The 18,603-nt window shown below is 41.1% G+C and overlaps 1 pseudogene; it reads left to right on the forward strand.

Annotated features, from left to right (window-relative positions):
* The first annotated feature begins 2,149 nt into the window (after nt 1-2,149).
* LOC116263651 (uncharacterized) lies at nt 2,150-17,925 on the forward strand (annotated as a pseudogene).
* The last annotated feature ends 678 nt before the right edge of the window (nt 17,926-18,603 follow it).

Consider the following 18,603-nt stretch of genomic DNA (forward strand, 5'->3'; position numbering starts at 1 on the left):
ATCATATTAGAGAGAGCAATTTTTGTGGCAGCAAAAGGCTAGACTGCATTGTGTAAAGGAGGAAAATGAAAATAATTCATAGAGAAAAAAGAGGGGGAATCAAATTAATTATATGACTACAAAAATGGGAGTGTAATGATGTTCCCCAAATTTTTACAAGTTGTAATGATCATTTTGGGATCTTTTTCATGAAAATTCTTCTTTGGAGGCAGGGTGTCAAAAGATGAAATTCAATACTGTTAGCTGTACGTGTTTTTTTTTTGGATATTCACATGTTCAAATTGAAATTTGGATTCAAATACGAACAAAGAAAAATCAAATCCAAATCCAAATTTAAAATATGATTTCAAAATCCGATTCAAAACTGAATTTTTACATTCACATCTAACAAGTCGAATGGGAATGGATGTAGTAAGAGTGCTTATTCCTAATAAGCACGAATGGAGGCATGTGGATGACTTCAAACAGATTGCCTTAGGCAATAACGTTTTAAATTTATCTTTAGAATAATTATGGCGCTTATGAAGTTTTTTCTTAATGCAATCGTCTCTTTGAACTAGGGAACTTTTCTTGAAGGAACATCTGAGTATTTTTCTCCAACCCGAGATGATTTACTTGGTAATAATGTAGGGCAACATGTCTTACTATCCAAATACACATTCTAAGGCAGCATGATCAAGTAGATTGCAGCCCTTTTCTAGCTATTTTGGTTTTCATCAGGAATAGGTAAGTAGGATTATAAAAACCTTTATTACTAGCATGGTTTTCATGGTCAGGACGGTGATAATTTATTAGTAGTCATGGACTGTGGCTAAGCCTGGGCATTTGGCCCGAAAAAACCGGCCTGGGCTGGCTCGGGCTTAAAAAAACCGACCTAGGTCTGGCTTGGATAGACTTGATGGGGCTCGATTCAGCTTGATTAATTTTTCATATTATTTTTATTTAATAATAATATATATTATTGTTAAAAATACATTTTATATTCAAAATTTTATTATATATAAATATATAAATATAAATATATATATTTATTTATTTATTTTAACCAGGCCAAACTCAAACTCAAGCTCGAACCCAAGCTAGCCTCGAACCTGCCTCTAACTCTGGCATGGAGATCCACGTTCCCTTTGTTTGTGTCTGATCATCATGGAAGTTATAGTCAGGAATGACCAATGGATAGAACCTCACTCATTCTACATCAGAAAAATAAAAGAATGAAAAAATTGCATCATTGAGATAATCAAACTCCTAACTCCAATATATTTCACCAATATTCATCCACAAAACAGCAGTAGTGCAGCACACAGTCGAGCCTCTCTAGGTAGTGCTGCACATTAGTTGGGCCAACTCGAGCTCGACTTGATTCTTGAATTCAACTTGAACCCGAGTAGAGTTTGATAGAACAAGCACGAGCTCAACTCAACAATACAATGTTAAACTCAAACTCAACTTGTTTAATTAGTGTAGCTTAAACATGTCATGTTTTTTTTTTGTTTTTTTTAAATAACTGGATTAACTCATTTAGTTGCTACTTATTTAATTATTTTCTTATTATGATTCAATATTCATTGTGTAGTCGAGCCAAGTTCATTTTAAATGAGTCGAGCCTCGTTTCACATTTTGAACATAAATTTGAACTCAAGGTCGACTCATTTATAAAGGAGTCAAGTCTTAACAAGTGAGTTCGAATCAGCTCGAGCTGACTCGACTCCTTATGCAGCCCTACTTGTAGTAAGGAAGATCTTGGATGACTATGAATTTGGAAGCAAATTTCTTAAAATAAATTTGTTTTTTTTTATATTGTTTTTGTTAACGTGTGTGAGAGGATTGTAATTTTCTAATACAATAATTGTACAAATTTTAAAATATAGAAACCTTGCTAAAAGGGTACATAAGCTTATAATAACAACAAACAAGTAGACATAATTGTATGTACGTCATCAAACTTGGACCGGTAACATCTAATCATAGGCCTGGAAAATTATGGCCATAGTTTTGCCCTGAGTAAAAATATGAATCGGATTCTGGGATGAGCTTGATTGAACCGAGGCCGATTTGCCCCTAGTAGGGGATGGCGTCCGCTTTTGTGATGTGAAGTTTAAGTTTAAAAAACATGTATTGAGATTGAGATCACCATCCGTCCATTTGTCATTCTAAGTCAAATGGATGAAGAAGTTATAGTGGATTTGTCTCGCTTTATTGTGTTTGTGTCAAAAAGAACAGGCGGAGGTCATAAAGATCCTCCCATAAAAAGCCAGACGACTCTTGAATTGAGAGAGAGCGAAGGGGAAAAGAGACAGATGCGAGGATGAAGACGCTGCAACTGAGCATTGTTCTCCTTTTCCTAGTCTCTGTACACCAGGCGGGGGCTGTTGAGCTCATCACATATGATCCACTAAGCACCGTATGCTCCCCGGAGTCAAATTACACTGCGAACAGCACCTACCAGCACAATCTGAAGAGCCTCCTCCTCTCCCTTAGCTCCAACATCTCCGGCTTCGCAACCGCCACCGTTGGTCAAGGTCCCGATAAGGTCTATGGCCTCGCCGTCTGCCGCGGCGACCTCTCAGCCGCAGAATGCCGAAACTGCACGGCCGACGCAGCAGCAATGATCCAGCAGAATTGCCCAAACAGCAAATCAAGCACCATGTGGCGCGTGCTCTGTGAGTTACGCTATTCCAGCAGCAATTTCTTGGGGACTGTAGACACAAAATTCTTCTACCTCAACAACGTCAATAACGCGACCGACCCCGTCCTCTTCAACCGGCAGATGAGGGCACTCGTCCAAAACCTCTCTGACGCTGCGGCGGCGAATTCGACCTCCATGTTTGCGAGCGGTCAGATCCAATACACTGACTTGCAGGTGATCTATGGGGCAGTTCAGTGCACAAGGGACCTTTCATCGGCTAATTGCCTGAACTGTTTGAACGAAGCAGCGGCCTTTATTCCTTCTTGCTGCGCCGAGAAGCAAGGTGCTGTGGTCATTGGTGCCACCTGCAGTATAAGGTATGAACTGTACCCTTTCCTCCGGGGTTCGGCTACGGGCCAGCAACTTCCGTCGCCATCAGTGCCGCCAGCTACCAGCAGTGAGTTGCTCTCTTCCTCTCTCAAAAATTTTCCAGTTACAAGGGTCTACTGTTTCTCCGGGTTCTGAACATAATCTCATAAGAGGGGATGCGGTCTGTTCCGGATGCAAATTTCTCTTTTGGATGACAATATTTGGTATGTGGCCAGCCGTAAGCCACTGAATGTTAAGAATCTACAAATAAAAAAAGTAAAAATAGGATTCAGCAATTGATTCCTATCAAAGGAAATCTACGTTTTCCTAATTCCCCGTTCTAATACGTTGTTCGCGAATTGCCCGTCGTCTTGGCTAAAGATGAAAGCATGTCTGGTGTCTACCACTTTATACCAATCCATGTTGGTCGCAGAGAAAGTGTGATTCTATATCTTATTAAGAAGAACTGCACTCTAAGGTTGAATGGTTCTTGCTTTTTCTCTTCCTGTAAATCTTTCCAGACGATAAATCATCAAGTTGGTGCAGGAACGAAGAAAACAGGCGCCGCCGTGATTGCAGTCGCAGTAGTGATTGCTCTGCTAGTTCTCTGCATCCTGATCTGTGGATTAATCCTATGGAGAAGGAAGTCAAAGAAGGCAAGCGAAACTTCAGTCAAACGGGAGAAGGTGGTTGAAGACCCGGAGCTGTTGGCCTTTAACCTGGCCGGCATAAGAGCAGCTACCGACGACTTCTCAGAGTCCAATAAGCTCGGAGAAGGTGGGTATGGTCCAGTCTACAAGGTAATGCTTCTTTAACCATGCTCACGTATTAACAATGCTTTTTTAACTAAAAATGACTGATCCCCAGCCGGATTGATTGACAAACGCCGTAAACCCTCACCGGCGATCACTTTTGTGTTTGTAGGGAACAATTGATGGCAAAGAAATAGCAGTGAAGAGGCTGTCCAATAAGTCTGGTCAAGGATCAGTGGAGTTCAAGAACGAGGTGCGGTTGATCGCGAAGCTGCAGCACAGGAACCTGGTCAGACTTGTTGGTTGTTGTATGGAAGATGGAGAGAAGATATTGATGTACGAGTTTGTGCCAAACAACAGCGTGGGCAGTTTCTTGTTCGGTCAGTGAAATTCTGCTTCACTTCGATCACTTTTTCACTATTGTTGCATTGTATGAAACATGTGTAGCAAAATACCACAGTAAAAAACCAAGGACTAATAACCGGAAGATTTTGTTTATAGTGTTATTTAATAGTTTCTAAAATGGGTACATGATCATTCATTGCAACATCGACTACATTGGCAAATAAAGTCACGCAGAAAAGTCTCATTCATTTTAAAGTGAAGCTGCCGACAGCCATTAAAGTAAGCACTACCTTATAAGGCGGTTAGGAATCTTTCAAATTGACCATGCCGCGCTTTGGAAGGGAAGCTGGTGTGCTAAGCACTAAATTTTAATGTGTCAATATAATGACAAAAATGATAGATTTTTTTTAAAACAAAAAAAATAAAAAATTCAAAAAATTCAAAAAACAGCTTTTTAAAATTAATTACCAAAATATCTTCGTTTCTTTTGGCCTATGTGAGTTGGGGTGTACCCAACGACCCACCCAACTCAATCTTTCAAAGGAAAAGTTGTGGCTCCGCCTTTTTTACTTTAAACAAAGACTTGTTTTTTCTTGGGTATTTTTTTTTTCTTTCAGTCGTATTGTCATTTCTCTCAAAAAAAAAAAATTATTTGCATTTCAGGGGGTCACTTTCTTAGTTGTCCTTTCCCTAGTTAGGAGATTTTTGGTCTTTTCTTTCAAGCATTAAATTTAAGAACGACAAACTATCAGCATATTTGAATTCAACAATTTCGGTATGAATTATTGACGGTCATTGAATTGGAAGAGATATTTGTTTCCGCCAATCAAGGAGAGGCCCACGCCCATAGACAAATGGTGCAGGGATGGACAAAAGGTCATATTCTTGGGTAGACTACTTGAAAAAATATGCAACTCCATTAAATGTAGACAAGAATCACTTGTACAACTTCATAAGAACTGTCCCTACAAAAAAGAAAAAAATCTCTGCAGTGAGAGATCTGGTGATAGATAAATTCTTAATTAACATTTTATCTGTTATTGGGAAGTAGATGGTAAAACGAAGGAACTTCCAAGAATCTGTAATATGCTTAAGGTATGATTTTCAGTATAATATGTCACAGAGGTTACAACCTTTTTCTCTTAGTTTTAATTTAAAGCAGTTAGTGTTTTTGCCAAAAAAAATTCAAGACAATATTTTTCTGTTTATGTACTTTTTATAGGCAATTTATGATAAAAATACAAAAAAAAGAGAGAGAAAAAAAGCAAGAACAAGCAGGAATTTGCAAATTCCCTCAACAATAAAAAGTTGACATGGTGAGGCAACGTAATCTTATGTTTCTGATCTACCAGACCCAATCAAACGCTTGCAACTCGATTGGGCTACGCGTCTCAAGATCATTACAGGCACAGCGAGGGGTCTCCTGTACCTTCATGAAGATTCAAGGCTCAAGATTATTCACAGGGACTTGAAACCCAGCAACATCTTACTAGACAATGAGATGAACCCCAAAATTTCAGATTTTGGGATGGCAAAGATATGCGGAGTGGACGAGACACATGGAAACACAAACAGAGTTGCTGGGACATAGTAAGATTTCAGGCTTCAGCCCACCATTACGCTGCGATTTCTTGTTTCCATTACACTTTTTTAGTTTTGGTTAACATTCAAGCACTTTCTTCTGTAAAAAGTATTTCTCGAAGAAAGAATTACTGTTCTTGGCAGATGCGAATTTGAAAGCTTAATCATTACGTTTTATATCACTGGCAGCGGCTATATGTCCCCAGAATATGCAATCAACGGCAGTTACTCCTTGAAATCTGATGTCTTCAGTTTCGGCGTCCTACTGTTAGAGATTGTGTCTGGGAGAAGGAATAGCTCTTTCAACATTGATGCGGACGGTGCCAGGGACCTGCTTAATTATGTAAGTACATCCTCTCTTTGGCATTTAAATTAAGCTCTACTTACATGTCGCATGCATCTAAAACCACCTGCAAATTGATGCAGGCATGGAAGCTATCTGAAGGAAACAAGCCGCTAGAAATGGTAGATAGGGCACTGGGTGAATCCTATGACAGAAATGAAGCTTTGAGATGCATCCATATTGGTTTACTGTGCGTTCAAGAGGACTTGATGTGTAGGCCAACAATGTCCGCAGTTGTTCTCATGCTTGGTACCAACTCTGTCACTCTTCCTGCCCCTCACCCACCTGGATTTTATGTGGGCAGCAGATACGAAACCAGTCTCTCGGATTCCACGCAAGGAGCAGAGTATCAACCTCTGCTTCCTCCACAGTCAACATCTACAAGTTCAGCAACCGTCACTGTGTTAGAAGCACGCTAGGAGATAGAGCTTTTATGCTCGACAGCTTGTTGCTACCAGTAACCTTATGGTAGTTCAAAAGAATCCCTGATCACATTACGCATGGATCACCTGTATGATTGATTATATTGTTTCAGATTAGCAAGTTTGTTACAGTTGAAATTCACAGCTTAATTTATTGGTTCGCTTAAAGGATTGATTAATGGACTCTATATTCATGGCGTCTTTCAGTATTTCAAGCAGTTTAGTTAATTGACTGAGACTTCAAAGTTTGGTCGGAGGAAATACTGATGACATCTCTCAACATTTCAAGCACATTAACTAATTGATCGTGACATGTTTCCTTCGTGCATATATACCTCTTTAATGAAAGCTTGTCAATGCATACATTCTTTTGTGATTAAGAAAAGCGTCTCCTTTCGGGTTTTTGAGCAAATGAATCGTGCTAGGGGAATTGCCATGCTGAGGTGATCAAGTTAATTCTCTGCCCAGCATGATCATTCATCATCAAAGAGGACGCTTTCAGGGGTCTTGCAGAATCGTGTACTATGTAATGCATGTTACAAATCCAAGAATCTGTCACACTGTCCCTGAGTTTAATCCGGTACTTCTCCAAGTATGTCTGCGCCAATCCAATCTCATAAATAAAGTGATTCTATTGGTGTCCTGACTTGGCTGATACAAGGTTGGTCTTAGCCCACAAGATAAGCAAAAATACTGCTTCTGTTAGAGCTAGTCCCATTTACTACCAGCAAAAATCAACCTGCTTCCAAAATTGCCAAAAGGCGGATACCATAAACATGGAAAGACAGTCTAACCATTAATTTATGTAAGTCCTCTTTAAAATTGCTTCACAACTTCGTGATACAAAATCCAAAAAAGGGTTAACCAAAACCAAAGTTTAACCACCAATAGAAGTGTTGGGATAAAATGCGGATATGCACAAATCTACTAAAAAGGATTCAACAACGAAGTATAGTCCAAACCGATCAAACAATAAGCAACAGATCAACGACCAAGCAATCACAAATGCACGAGAAGATTTTTACGTGGAAAACCCCTCTAAACAATGATGGTAAAAACCACGGGGTACTACGACCAAAAACTCAATCCATTATAATCAATGATATAAGTTTTCCTACGAGGGGCTACACAAAGCCAACCCTCCAACAATAATATCTCACCAAAGCTATATGAGAAAAACAAGGGAAAAATATCACCGATTGAATGCCCAAAACGTGGTTTGGGAGGAGATGCGTTTCGCCTCCTCGTTGGAATTGAATCTTGCTCAAGCCAAGCTCGCAACCTTCTCTTCCTCTTCCTCTTCTCCTTCTCTCCTCTCTTCTTCTCCTTCTCCACCAAGCACAAAAGAGAGCACACCTCTCTTTTCCAAAAAAAAAACAGAACCCTAGAGAGAGACGTAAGAGGGATTAAGAGAGAGGGGGCACATCGCGTGCCCTCTTTGTTTTCTCCGCCCGTCACTTAAGTGACGGGCTAGATCGGGTCCCATTGAGGCTGGACCCTGGACCCGACCCAACAAACTCCCCCTCTAGCCTCAAGTGAGGGAACATTCCTGCAAAAAATGAACAAAATTAATATACTGCCTTAAAGGCAGTCATCCCAACTAAGTCTCTACACATATCATGTTTCTCTTTAGATAGAGACTTCGTCATCATATCTGCAGGATTATCATCTGTATGGATCTTATCAAGAACAAGCTGCTTCGACTCTAGAACATCACGTATCCAATGATACCTTACGTCTATATGCTTTGACCTTGCATGAAAAGTAGAATTCTTTCCAAGGTGAATAGCACTCTGACTGTCACAGTAAAGCACATACTCGTCTTGACTGAACTGAAGTTCCTGCATGAACCTCTTCATCCATAGAAGCTCCTTGCTCGCCTCTGTAGCTGCAATAAACTCTGCTTCAGTAGTAGATAATGCTACACATTTCTGAAGTCTGGATTGCCAAGAAACTGCACCACCTGCATATGTCAATAAAAAACCAGATATAGATCTTCTCCCGTCAATGTCCCCTGCCATGTCTGAATCTGTATACCCAACAAGAATAGATTTTTCTGCCCCAAAACAAAGTGAAAAACTGCTAGTTCCACGAAGGTATCTCAAAATCCATTTAACTGCTTCCAAGTGTTTCTTTCTTGGATTTGAGACAAACCGACTAACAACTCCAACTGAATGAGCAATATCAGGTCTAGTACATACCATAACATACATCAGACTACCTGTGACTGAGGCATAGGGAATCTTCTCCATATCTTCTTTTTCTAAATCTGTCCTTGGACTCTGCTTGGTGCTCAACTTGAAATGCGCTGCAAGAGGGGTGCTAACAGGCTTTGCCTTGTTCATGTGAAATCTTTGAAGTACTTTTTCAATGTACTTCTCCTGAGATAGCCATAGCTTCTTCGACGTCCTATCTCGCGTGATCTTCATACCTAAAATCTAACTAGCAGGTCCTAAGTCTTTCATAGCAAAAGACTTGCTCAACTGCTTTTTCAAGCTTGAAATTCTCGAGATATTATTGCCAACAATAAGCATGTCATCAACATAAATCAACAAAATGACAAAATCATTACCTGAGAATTTCTTCACAAAGACGCAGTGATCTGAAGTAGTATTGGTGTAGCCATATTTCCCCCATAAATTACTCGAACTTCTTGTACCACTGCCTAGGTGCCTGCTTCAGACCATACAAGCTTTTTTTTAATCTGCAAACATGGTTTTCTTTACCTTTTACAAGAAAACCTTCGGGCTGCATCATGTAAATTTCCTCATCAAGATCACCATGAAGAAATGCTGTCTTCACATCCATCTGCTCGATCTCCAAATCAAGACTGGCTGCCAAACTAAGAACAACTCTGATAGATGACATCTTGACCACCGGTGAGAATATCTCGTCAAAGTCAACTCTTTTCCTCTGATTGAACCCCTTCACAACCAACCTAGCTTTGTATCTTGGGTTTAGAGAGTTTTCATCATGCTTCACTCTAAAAACCCATTTGTTTCTCAATGCCCTCTTGCCTTGGGGCAACTCCACAAGCTCAAAGGTGTGGTTGTCGTAAAGTGACCGCATCTCATCTTTCATGGCTTCCATCCACTTTTCCTTGTGCACATCATGTATAGCTTCTTCATAGCATTCAGACTCACCACTATCAGTCAACAAAATATAGTCATGTGCGGGATATCTAGTTGAGAGACGCCGCTCCCTCGTGGATCTTCGCTGCTGATCTACATCTGAGGAAAAACCCTCCAAGTTATGATCGTCACCTTCGTCATCTGAATTAGGAATCTATGACATGTCTACTTGTCCTTCTCTATCATGTATCTGCCCAACAACATCATCTGGCACTGCTCTTGAAGTATTCTGCAAGGGAATAGGATCCACATCAACTGGCAAATAGCTGCTATGAGAAGAATTCTTTACTGCTTTCTGAATATCCTCAATATTCTGATCTTCAGCAAATACAACATCCCTGCTTCTGACAAGCTTCTTTTCAACTGGATCATACAATCTATAACCAAATTCATCATGGCCATAACCCAAAAACACGCACTGCCTACTTTTTGATTCCAACTTCGATCTCTCATCCTTTGGTATATGCACAAATGCCCTGCATTCAAATACACGTAAGTGCTCATAGAATACATCCTTTCCATACCAAACTCTGTTAGGAACATCACCATCCAAAGGAACATGTGGAGACAAGTTAATCACATAAGCAGCAGTATGTAAAGCTTCACACCAAAAAGAATAAGATAACTTAGCTTCAGATAGGAGACATCTAACTCTCTCCATGAGTGTCCTGTTCATCCTTTCTGCCACGCCATTCAATGGAGGAGTCTTAGGTGGAGTCTTCTGGTGCTTGATGCCATGAGATCTGCAATACTCATCAAATGGACCAATATACTCTCCCCCATTATCGCTGCGAACACACTTCAGCTTCTTTTCAGACTGCCTTTCAACCAGTGCATGAAAGTCTTTGAAAACACCAAGGACTTGGTCTTTCCTCTTCAAAGAATAGACCCAAACTTTCCTGGAAAAATCATCAATAAACGTGACAAAATAAAGTGCACCACCATGTGAACTTACTTTCATAGGACCGCATACATCTGTATGAACCAGCTCAAGTGCTTCTGACTTTCTAGAAGGTGGATGACTCTTGAAAGAGGCCCGCGTCTGCTTCCCTGCAAAACAATGACTGCATTTATCAAGTTTAACCTTCTTTATATCTTGTAGAAGATTCTTCTTTACCAAGAATTGCAGTCCCTTGTCACTCATATGTCCCAGCCTCCTGTGCCACAACTCTATAGATTTCTCATCCTGTGTCACATGTACCATGTCTCTAGAAATCGATGCCTGCATAGTATAAAGATTATTGCTGCATCTCTTACCTCGAGCAATAATCAAGGAACCTCTAGTAAGCTTCCACTGGCCATCACCAAAAGTGTTGTGATACCCTTCTTCATCGAGCCTTCTTGCAGAGATAAGGTTCAGATGCATGCATGCCTCACATCTGTCAGCTTCAATAGAGCTCCATTCGCATTCTTTAGAATAACGTCGCCTTTGCCTACAACATGAGACAAAGAACCGTTACCCATTCTCAAAGTACCAAAATCACCAGAAATATATGAAGAGAAAAAATCCTTATGGGAAGTAACATGAAGAGCTGAACCACTATCAACAAGCCAACAAGTATCGTCACTGACAACATTAACCATGTTAGTATCACAAACAACAAACATTTCATGTTATGCAGCAGCTGCGACATTGTCATCTCGGTCATTTTTCTTCTCCTGTTTCTCCCTAATTTTATTCTCCTTCTTCAGCTGGAAGCAGTACTTCTTTATGTGTCCTTTCTTTCCACAGTGATGGCATTCCAAATTCTTATATCTCGATTTGGACTTGCTTCTGCTTTTATCTCTGCCCCTGTCACTCTTGAATTTACTCCTCCCCCTGTTCTCTGTGAAAAGAACATCTGTCTGAGAAGAGCAAGCCTGAGATTTTCTTCTCATCTCCTCATTGAGAATACCTGACTTAACAGTCTCTAAAGAAACAACCCCATTAGCTGCAGAGTTAGTAAGCGAGACTCTAAATGTCTCCCACGAATCAGGCAAAGTAGCAAGCAATAATAATCCCAAAATCTCATCTTCAAATTTAACGCCCATACTGGATAACTGACTAATGACCCCCTGAAAATCATTTAGAAAATCTGACACTGAACTGCCCTCCCTGAATCTCAAATTCATCAATATTTTCAGAAGAAATAATTTACTACTTCCTGTCTTGGAGGCATAAAGATTTTTTAATTTTACCCACAAACTACATGCATGATTTTCATCTTGAATATGGTTATAAAAATTTTCATCCACAAATTGTCGAATGAAACCACAAACTTGTTCGTGTTCAAATTCCCATTCTTCGTCAGACTTAGAATCAGGCTTTTCTTTGGCAAAAACTGGGAGGTGCATAGCCTTCATATATAAGAGATCTTTTATCTTATTTTTCCATAGACTATAATTAGTCCCATTTAGACTAATCATACGGCTAGTACCAAAATCAATTTTGTTATCCATCAACCTGGCTCTGATACCACTTTGTTGGGATAAAATGCGGATATGCACAAATCTACTAAAAAGGATTCAACAACGAAATATAGTCCAAACCGATCAAACAATAAGCAACAGATCAACGACCAAGCAATCACAAATGCACGAGAAGATTTTTACGTGGAAAACCCCTCTAAACAATGAGGGTAAAAACTACGGGGTACTACGACCCAAAACTCAATCCACTATAATCAATGATATAAGTTTTCCCACGAGGGGCTACACAAAGCCAACCCTCCAACAATAATATATCACCAAAGCTATATGAGAAAAACAAGGGAAAAATATCACCGATTGAATGCCCAAAACGTGGATTGGGAGGAGATGCGTTTCGCCTCCTCGTTGGAATTGAATCTTGCTCAAGCCAAGCTCGCAACCTTCTCTTCCTCTTCCTCTTCTCCTTTTCTCCTTTCCTCTTCTCCTTCTCTCCTCTCTTCTTCTCCTTCTCTCCTCTTGCTGTGCAGCCACCAAGCACAAAAGAAAGCACACCTCTCTTTTCCCAAAAAAAACGGAACCCTAGAGGGAGACGTAAGAGGGATTAGGGCACATCGCGTGCCCTCTTTGTTTTCTCCGCGGTCACTTAAGTGACGGGCTAGATGGGGTCCCATTGAGGCTGGACCCGACCCAACAAGAAGCTCCAATACTCTGGTCAGGGAGTAGGATTTAGCAGCTCCAAAGTGAAGAAGTTTAAGATTTTAATGCCTTATATGCATGACTTTCAGCATACACTTCGTGAAACAAATTTTGAAAACATAAGAATCTGCCTGAACAGGTTCCAAACAAACCTCTGAGAACTCACATGTCGCAGAGATCGGCTTTGATTTGCTCAGGAAGATAGTCCTACTACCACCTGTTAAGCAAGCAATTGTGACAGATGCGGCCTTTTGGTCCTCACGTTCTTACACAAAGCAGCAAGACCCACCGTCTTCTGCTGCACTGCAACACCAGAAACGCCCAATTCTTCCCTTTCCACAAAACGAACTTAAAACCCTAGAACGAATGCGCAGGAGAGGCATGGAGCTAATGCGCAGGAGAGGCATGGAGCCTGAGGCACCAAAGATTCATTTAACGTGCTAATTCTTCATGAGTGGGGAGTTTCATGATCGCTGGAAGCTGCGATTACCAGGAACAGCTTGCTTCTACTGGGCCACGAGTGTGGCAAGAGAAAATTACCACGGTAAAAGATCGGCCCATGATGGTAAGTTCTACTCTCCTAAAATCGCTTGATTCGGGTGAAGTTTTTTCCCGGTATTTCATGGGGTAGGAAAAACCTTACCATTTTCTTTCTTCTACATTATTTCCCCGCCCTCATCGAACGCTACCCAAATGAAAATTTCTTGCTGACAGGTCAGAATTGACTTTAAAGTTTTATTCAGTTGTTCCACTCACCACTTAAAAGAAAAAAAATACGCACTTTTCCATTCCATCTTCTGAATAAATTTGTTGGCCCTTCATACTTTTCCGTGGGTGTGTTTGGTAACCGAGATTTGTTTTTTCGAAGCATTTCACCTCTTGGCAATGTATATTGTATAATTTTGCTAAAATTTTAATTTCAAGCCATTTTTTTGTTCTTCTGCAAACTGCTTCGAGAAAAAGGCTTAATCAATGAGGCATTAACGGCAACTGGGCGTGGTGATGGAACTCATCCTCTTCTTCCTTTCCGTCTCCGTCTTCACCCGTCCCATCCAGTCCTCCTTCCTGGACAGCTTCTGCGATGACACAGCCAACTACACTGCCAACAGCATCTACGAGAGAAACCTCCACCAACTTTTCTCCAACCTCACCACCAACGCCCCACGCACCGGCTTCTACACCGCCACGGCCGGCCATGGCACCGACCAGGCGTACGGCCTCCTCCTCTGCCGCGGAGACGTTCCCTCCGACGTCTGCAGCAGTTGCGCCTACAATTCGGTCTCCCAGGTTGATAGTGATTGCTCCGGCAGGAGATCGGCCGTCTTATGGATGGAAGAGTGCTTCATCCGCTACTCTGACTTCAATTTCATTGGTACCGCCTCTACAGACTTCAATTTCAGCATGCCACGGTCGACTACCAACTCCGACCCGGTGTTGTTCAGCCGGCAGCTGAGCCGGCTCATGGCTAATCTCTCGTCGATAGTCATCGGTGGCGCGTCGAGGTTCGCTGTGGGAGACATTGTTTTCCTGGGCTCCCAAAGGATTTACGGGATGGCGCAGTGCACGAGGGACGTAACCCTGTCCAACTGCACCACCTGCTTGGAGGACGTGGTGAGGGAGATGCCAATCTGCTGCAGAGGCTGGAACGAGGGAATCGTCTATACTGTGAACTGTGGGGCGAGGTATGGGGCTTTCCCCTTCACCTTCCAATCTGGGGTCCTGGCTTCTCCACCTGAGAGTCAGACCCCCTATGGCTCCTCGCCTGGCTCCAATCGGATCAGTAAGTAACAATTTCCTTCTCTTTGATGCACCCCTATAAAGCCGACTTTTCCTATGAAGATCTGACGCATGATGATCTGACGCATAAGCAATCATATCCTTCTCTGAAAAAAGAAAAAAAGAAAAAATTGAAGAAGATCTGAATTGTTTGGGATCTCACTTTTTAAGACCTCCGATCAGGTGTCTGGGTTTCTGCCAACCTGAACTCTATGGGACTTTATTGGATGCATAGATATTGCACATTGACCGTCACTTCCTAGTACAAGTCTTGAGTTTCGCTCTGTTCGCTAGAAGATGTGGGCAGCTTGGAGTTTACAGAAGGGTGTGTGAGAAGGGAAGAAGTACCTTTTATCTGAAATTTAACTGAGGTTTGAGAATTCCCCATCCACCTCAACAAAACTCTGCAAAAAACTTGCATCCATCAAAATGTTATTCCCTTTATTAAGAATCCTCTCAAAATGTGGGAAATCATATAGGTCCACTCATGGAAGAAGCTGTGTCCCTGATCCTGAAAAGGGAAAGGTAAGTTATTCAGGTGGGACACAAGTAAAACACCCAATAAAAAATGTTTCGTATGTTTTGAATTGTATGATCCCTCGGTAGTCTTCATTATTGGCTCTGCCAAATATGGGCAGACATCGCAGTCAACATGATGACATTGTTTTCTGTTGCATGAAAGCCTTTATCTCATTGCCAGTACACAATAGCCCCAAGTGACCACTTTCTTACCCTTTATACACATTGTAATGCTGGAAACTTCACTGTGGAACCTGTTTTTATGACCTCTGTCTCTGCAATTTATGCAGGCCCAGATAGCAACAGTTCCAGAAAAAGAATACTCATCATTGTTTCCATCATGGTGCCATTAGTATTGTTACTTCTTGGAGCTGTCTGTTCTCTGCTGTTACTGAAGAGGAAAGCAACATCTTACAATGGAAGGGAAGGTAGGTCAAGATGGAGGTAGCAAAATGCCAAGGGGCAACTTCAGTTGTCAGAAATGTAATTAGTGACCTCGGAACTGTATGTGCAGGAGATGGAGAAACAGGGGACATGGAGTCGCTGGTTTTCAGCTTGGAGAGCTTAAGAGCTGCCACCAACAATTTCTCTGAGGCACATAAGCTTGGGGAAGGTGGATTTGGTCCCGTCTACAAGGTACTTAAGTCAGAACGTGGTGGCCAGAATATGGACGGTCGTCCATCGTGTATGTTTGGGCAGGCAATCTGAAGATGGTCCTAATTTTCCCCACTGTGGAAGAAGTGAACCGCCTTTCAAAGTACTCCAACATGTGACCTACTCGGCAGCCTGAGCGATTTATTGTTACACCAAGCAATGAACCTCTAAGAGTTGTGTTTGCATCAGTGAAAGTAAGAGCCTCATATTAACACAGTGTTTCATAATTTATAGGGGATGCTGCGAGGAGGCAAGGAGGTAGCAGTGAAAAGGCTTGCCAGAAACTCAGGTCAAGGAATAACAGAGTCTCAGAATGAGGTCCGTTTGGTAGCAAAACTCCAGCACAGGAACCTCGTCAGGCTTCTTGGTTTCTGTTTGGACCGTTCTGAACAGTTGCTTGTTTACGAGTTTGTTCCCAACCAAAGCCTGGACAAGATCTTGTTTGGTCTCTCTCTCTCTCTCTGAGCTACTTTTCGGGAGCATACATAACCTAAATTATTAACACTGTAAATTGAAAGTACATGCTTTAAGTCTTAGGTTGGTTATAACAAATGCACGTCATGGCATAACCTTTCATGAACACGATTAGAAAGCATTGCATTTTTAATTGAGAATATGAGAATTTTGGTAGTCATTCGAAATATAATATCTGTTGGAACTTTTTTCTTGGTTATTAGAATTCTCTTGTCCTCAGATATTCTGCTTGCAAGCCTGCTGATGCAATCATGCAAGGGCACATGTCTGCTATGTTTTTGGCTTCCCTACTATTTAACTTTGTAAGACATGGTAAACAAGGAGACATAACTACCGCAAGTTCTGCGTCATGTATGTTATTTGGAATTTTATGATGTGGAAGTGTTATCTACCAGTTTTTTTTATTTGAATGTAATATTTGAGCAAATGAAATTCATTTTCTGCTTTGCTCATTACAGATCCTTTTAAACGCACACACCTTGACTGGACGACTAGAGTCAAAATCATCTCTGGTATAGCAAGAGGGCTTCTATATCTTCATGAAGATTCTCGCCTCAGGGTCATTCACAGGGATCTAAAAGCCAGCAATATTCTGTTAGATGTGGAAATGAACCCTAAAATCTCGGACTTTGGGACAGCAAAACTTGTCGCCATAGATCAGACACATTGTGACACGAGCTATGCCCCTGGGACCTAGTAACTCTCCAACTTGATTATGCACTTTTAGAACAAGAAAAAAAGGAAGAAGAAAACAATACCTATCTTTTTTGCTCGAGAGGGAGAGAGAGAGAGAGAGAGAGAGAGAGTGTGTGTATAATTCAACATTACTAAAACACACTTCCAACAGGGTGTTGGAAGCTTACATCTTCGCACTAAAACAGATGGCAAAATTTGAATAACAATAAAAACCCAGACTGTAACCGGAACTATTTTATGATTAGCATTAAGAGAGAGAGAGAGAGAGAGAGAGCGTCAAGAACGGTGCAAAAATTAAAGAAACCAAAAAAGAAAAAATGAAGAGAAGATTCTCAATGAGTAATGGTAATAATATAAACAATAAGCAATACAAACAATAAATAATGTAATCCTAATAGCACTGTTAGTTACATCTGTTATTTGGTTGGCAGTGGTTACATGGCCCCAGAGTACGCAATGCGAGGTCAGTTCTCTGTCAAATCCGACGTTTTCAGTTTTGGGGTGTTGTTACTGGAGATAGTCAGTGGTGAGAATAATACTTTTTCCCAGCAATCAGCGTTTTCTCAAGACCTCCTTGGCTATGTAAGTGGAGCGAGGTTCTACTACCATTGTATTTGTAATTACTTGGTTTTAGCTTCTCCAGTACTTTTCTATTAGTTTTCAATCTTGCTTTGTTGATCATGCAGACTTGGAGGCTTTGGAGAGAGAACAGAATGTTAGAATTGATGGATCAAACACTGGGTGAGTTATATGAAGCCGCCGAAGCATCAAGGTTCATTCAAACTGGGTTGCTGTGTGTTCAAGAGGATGCACTTCACAGGCCGAACATGTCTTCTGTTGTGGTCATGCTTAGTAGCAGTTCGATGTCTCTTCCAACTCCTTTTCCTCCTCCACTCTTCACGGACAAGAGTACAAATGAGTGACAAGCAGTTGTCAGTGTGATGGTTCCAAGAGAAGGTGAACCAATGGATCGAAGCCTTTCGTCCACATTGGAACCACTGCTTCAAGACCTCATGCCCTGTGAGAACAAGGACTTCTTCATTCACTCTACGTCCACTATTATTGCAAAACATTGAAAAATGACTGATAATTAATGATGGATTATCTGTTGGAAGGCTATTTGTGCTTATGTTTGGATTTCTATATCAACAAGGATTGAAAGCAAGCTTTTTGAGCGCAAATGTTTTTCCCTCCTCATAGCCTTTCTCCCTCCATAGCCTTTCGTGGCTACAGACTGAAATATAGGAGTCGTGGGAACCTGAATTTCCCAGCTATACATTTCTAAGTACAGCATCTGGACATCAAGGGGCTTGTTTGGCAACTCATGACAGAAGAGGGAGCCCATATCTTTCAGAAGAAACCACAAGGCTCCTGCGCTGAAAAAGAGAGGAAAGCTATGCAAGAGGAGAAACAATGGTTGGTTACCCTCAGATGTACCAACTTACAATTCTTTTAAAAGTTTAACCATAGAGTTAGATGCACAAATTTTCAAATTGTTACGTCGTAATCATGTATGTCGAGCTGATTGATTTAAGATCAATGATCGTTCAAAACATCTGCAAAGTCCAATCTTTGTTTTTTCCTCTTTCCCTAAAATCTCATACTTTTAGTCTTTAGACATTGCAACCACTTTAGGTTCACTTTTTTTTTAAAAAAAAAAACAGCAAGAACGACTCAGACTGACAATCATGTGTCAACCTGTGTACGCTTATTTCCATCTGGGTCCAACCCCTACCCGTTGGTCAATGTTTCATATCCCCCAAGAAACGCCGACAAAAGAAACAAAAGAGTCAATTCATTGTCCTAA

The sequence above is a fragment of the Nymphaea colorata genome, chromosome 11, assembly GCF_008831285.2.
Source record: "Nymphaea colorata isolate Beijing-Zhang1983 chromosome 11, ASM883128v2, whole genome shotgun sequence".
Lineage (NCBI taxonomy): Eukaryota > Viridiplantae > Streptophyta > Magnoliopsida > Nymphaeales > Nymphaeaceae > Nymphaea > Nymphaea colorata.